The sequence below is a fragment of the Capsicum annuum genome, chromosome 9 (genome assembly GCF_002878395.1).
Source record: "Capsicum annuum cultivar UCD-10X-F1 chromosome 9, UCD10Xv1.1, whole genome shotgun sequence".
NCBI classification, from domain to species: Eukaryota; Viridiplantae; Streptophyta; class Magnoliopsida; order Solanales; family Solanaceae; genus Capsicum; species Capsicum annuum.
In genome coordinates, this window is record NC_061119.1 from 216,633,294 (window position 1) to 216,638,560 (window position 5,267).

Here is a 5,267-nt window from a genome sequence, read left to right on the forward strand (position 1 = left end):
ATTGAACACTCATCTAAAAATGGGCTTTTGGTACTAAAGACTTCCATGTTAACAAATTTAAGTAGGTCCAAATATCCTTTGTCTATTACTCCATTCATTTCAAAATTAGGAAAAATAACATAAATATACATCTTAATTTATCATATTTACATAAATTCTCACCCTTATACAATAATTATAAAATTTTCAACTAATTATGTATCTGGAGCTAATTATGTATCTCAACAAATCCAAAATCGAAAAAAAATGTGTCGGAGCTAATTATGTATCTGTAGAAGGGAAAAAATGTATCTTCGTTGGATGGATTACGTATCTCGATAGGTTCAAAATCGAAAAAAATATATCGAGAGCTAATTATGTGTTTTTACAAAGTAAAAAACGTATCTTCATTCGATGTATCGGAAGCTAATTATGTAGTTCGATGGATCAAAAATTGAGATTTTCAGTAATTATGCAAAATATCAAAATTTTCTGGAATTAAGCTTCAAACTGTCGGGATTTATGTTGTTTGCCGTTCAAAATAAGGTAGAATTGCATGATCAAACCTCTTTCTACAAGAAAAAAATTTACTATGTACATCTGGTTACAATTATTTTCTTATAGATACTTAATAGATGTCGAATCTCCTTCAACTTCTTCGCATGTTTACTTCTTCATATTCTAAATCCCCTTAAAGTAAAATCTCGATCTCGCTTCTGCTTATCAAAAAAATAGATTAATTCTTTTCAAAAAACTTAATTAGATAAGAATGATATTGAAAAAAAAAAAGTCATTATTTCATCTTCAACTTTTTAAAAAGCTAAAGTAGATTATGACTTTGAAAAAAAAAAAAAAAAAAAAAGTGGAAAATGATATTTCTACAATGCCATTTGCTGGCCATTAGAGGTGACAACTCAAGATTCCATTAATTGATATTATTTCAACTTTTTTGCTTTGTCAAAATCATAATACTAGCAAAGCATACTTTTAGGTATAGGAATTGCATTTTATTTTATAAAGATCTTATAATATAGTATTTTATTAAATGATAGCTATTATGAGTGTATAATTAGCTTTGCACATTTTTCGTTAAATTTCTGGCTCTGACACTGTGTTTAGCTGTATGAAGATGAAGAAAAATTGACCACCATCGATTCCGTCATGCTTTTTATACTGAGGTCGGGTTAGAACGAACGCGATTGATCTCAAATTAGCGTCAATAAATTTCCTTCTGGACGAATCTTTCACATATTATGCACATAGCAAAAATTTCAGTGTACCAAACTGTCAGAAAAAAATAGTTTTGCACTTATTAGAAACTTTAAGGGTCAAATAAGAATATGATAATAGGGTGGGTGGGTGTAGGGTGGGTAGGGGGTGAGGTGGGGTGGGGTGGGGAGGGGTATTGTTGGAATGATAGAAGATCTCAAAGTTGGGCATTCAATCATGGAGAGTAGTGGTAGGATGCTATTTTAAGCAATATTCCACCATCAAATTCATTTTTACTAATAAAATAATTTGCAAAGTGAAAAAGGGCAATGTCATTTATAAATTCATTTTATCGAGTGCACGATCATAATAGAATTAAAAAAAAATCTCGACTAATTTCACATCGAACATAAATTTCTTAAAATAGTAATTAATTTTTCGAACCATAAACTTCTTAAAATAATAAATAATTTTTCGAAGAAAAGAGTTATAGCCTTATAGGATTAAAATTTTATTTCGAATTCATAGAATAATTTATTTTTGTCTTGAAAATCACTCTTTAAGACAGGTACCACATGGAGTTGATATGATGGTTCCCTAAAAAAAAAATTAAAATTATGATAATAATAATAATATATTTTTTATATTTGGTTCTAAACAAGAAGACCATTTCTAAATAATTATCCTAAAGCAATAAATTATTCATAATTACGTCAGTCCCAAATTAAATAAGGTTAGGTGTACAACTAATGTCACACATTCAACTTTATTCATTTATAAAAAATAATAATTCTATCTATTTTAGTTATGATAGTGCGATACTAATTTTTAAAAAATTGTTCAAAAAAGTATGAACCCATTTTATATCAAGAAGAAATTAATATTAAATTTTTTCTATTTATAAAAATTATTTTGTGTACATCACAAATTTCACATTTTTATTCCACGTGGACACTTAAATTAAAAGGGAAGGGGTACTTTAAGCCACTCCACAAGTTCGAAGTTCAAAGGATTCATGATAATCACATTACTTGAAGAGTTTAAGTTTCATACGCGTGATTCTGTATCAGATAAAGATTATTTAGGGTTAGGATAACGGAATCTCTCACGAGTAAGCACTATATGACGAGCTCATACTCATTGTCGCTGATAGGACCTCCACTCAATGACATCTCGAGACACACTCTATGAAGTAGATGCCCCCTCTCCCCGGACCCCCCCCCACCACCACCACCACCACCCAGAGGATATGAAGGTATCAAATGGGCTATATCAAACTCGCATGCGCAATAATCCCACCCCCTATAAAGACGTCAGGGTTAGGTGTACGAACACAGAGTATACCCGTCTAATCTTGCCAAAAGATGGTGGTTAGCGGCTGCAACATAACGGATGGAATATCAGCTGACATCTCGTCATTAGCTATATTACCATAGGGGCCTCCTAAGAAAACCTGTTTTACATAGTTATTAGTCATTCATTGTTCTCTATAAATAGAAATTTCTATTCACTTGTAAACCATCTGAAATTCGACTATGCAATACAATACTCTCATAGCTTATTCTTCACGCATTACTTTTTCTCTTTATTTTCTCGATCGATTATAGCTTTCGTGGAGGGCAACCTAGCGATCGGAGAACACCGTCCAGGACCTCGTTTCATTGGCACAAACGTAAACATAGTTAGATTTAATGTGTGTGTTTCTAACCTCGTAAACTGTATCTTTTTCGGATAACAGATTTTATGAAAAAATTAATCATTACATTAAATTTATTTATAAAACCATGCAACTTTTCCTCGCCAAATCTAATATAGTAACCTAGAAAATAAGGAGATTTAGAATTTAAGATTTATAGATTCTCATATTGGAGTTTCGGTTAATAAACGACAATAGTTGAATTTAAGCGTATAATTTATACAAAAATTATCGAGTTTACGTGGATCTATAGATTACATTATGAATTTGCCTATTAAGAGTTTATGATATCAAATTTCATCACTTATGTTCTCTTTTCTTTTTTTCGAACTTTCAGTAAAACTCGCAATTTCTACCACGGTCTCTCTATTTTGGATGAACACTTTATGCTAATCTGCTCAATATGCAGTAATTCAATAATCACACAGAAGATATAAACTGCATAAGGCAAGCCCCATATGATACCTATCCAAGAGATAGTAACAAAATTTGCGTACATTCTCCTACCCATTTCAGATCTCACTCTACGAAAATACGATACATTGTTGTTAAAATAAGAGATAAGCATTCAGTATCCCCTTCGAATTATGATCAAAGTTGCTACGACACACTCCAACTTCACAGGAGTCCTATTACCCCTGAACTCAATTTTAGCATATTTTTGTCATTCTTTTATGCTTACATAAAAATGAAGCCCACATCTTGCATCAGCTAAAAAAGTTGATAAAATACGTTAAAATTTAATTCAGTGAGCAATAGGACCCCCCGTGAAGGTCAAGTGTGTCGTTGCAAATTTGGTCATAGTTAACGGTGGTACTAGATGCTTTACTCTTAAAATTATACCAAAAGATTATAATAATTCAAGGGCATTATTGTCTTTTCACAATGCCATGGAACCCCACACAAATCTAAATAAATCCCCATGATGATTCTCATTCATTTTCTCACACATTATTCTCTCTCTCACAAATACACTACACAATTTATTTATTTTTCCATAAATCTCAAAAAAAAAAAAAAAAACATCATCGGAAAATCATCATCATGTCGTGGCAAACATATGTCGATGAGCATCTCATGTGTGAAATCGAAGGGAACCACCTTAGTGCTGCCGCCATTATTGGACTTGATGGTTCTGTTTGGGCTAAAAGCTCTACTTTCCCTCAGGTAAAAAAAAAAATAAAATCTTTTTTTAAATTTTTTAATTTTTTTTTATTTTACCCTTTTGAATGATTTTGTGAATTGTGAAATTAAATTTAGTTAATTGAGTTGAATTTTTGGATCTTTGTGTAACTTGGGTTATTGAAATTTGAGATTGATAATTGAAGGATCTATTAGTAAAAAAAAGTAATTTTTTTTTTATAACTGTGGTGTTCGAGTTAGTTTTTGCGAACCTAGATAAATCCACGGAATACCTCACCTCACATCAGCAAAAGATATCGAGTAAATAGAATCACCTAGTGTTTTTCGGATTTGAATTGTTGGATCTTTGACTTAGTTGGGTTATTGAGATTTGAGATTGATAATTGAAGGATCTATTAGTAAAAAAAGTAAAAAAAAAATTATAACTGTGGTGTTCGGGCCAGCTTTTGCGAACCTGGATTAAATCCACGGAATACCTGTCACCTCATATCAGCAAAAGATATCGAGTAAGTTTGTCCACCAAGGCTAGAATAGATAGAATCACCTAGTGTTTTTGGGATTTGAATTGTTGGATCTTTGACTTAGTTGGGTTATTGAGATTTGAGATTGATAATTGAAGGATCTATTAGTTAAAAAAAAGTAATTTTTTTTATAACTGTGGTGTTTGGGCTAGCTTTTGCGAACTGGATTAAATCCATGGGATACTTGCCACCTCACATAAGCAATCGGATAAGTCTGTCCGCCAAGGCTAGGACAATGAAAAGAATCACCTGGTGTTTTTATTTTTGTGTGCTGGAATTTAAACCTGAGACCTCAGGTTCTCAATCCACTTCATTGACCACTGGACTATTTAGGTGATTTGTGAATATTCAATAGATCTTGTTATTGGTTGTGGGTTGTGTTTAAAATGATTTGATTGAAAATGATTTTGATTCATAGAGCTGATCTTAACTTGATTTGGACTAAGCGAAATGATTTGATTGAAAATGGTTTTGATGCATATAGATGATCTTGACTTGCTTGGCCTAAGCAAAATGATTTGATTGAATATGCTTTTGATGCATATAGCTAATCTTGATTTGCTTAGACTAAGCGAAATGATCTGATTGAAAATGGTTTTGATTCATATAGCTGATCTTGATTTGCTTGGACTAAGCGAATTGATTTGATTGAATATGCTTTTGATGCATATGGCTGATCTTGACTTGCTTGGACTAAGCGAAATGATTTGATTGAATAT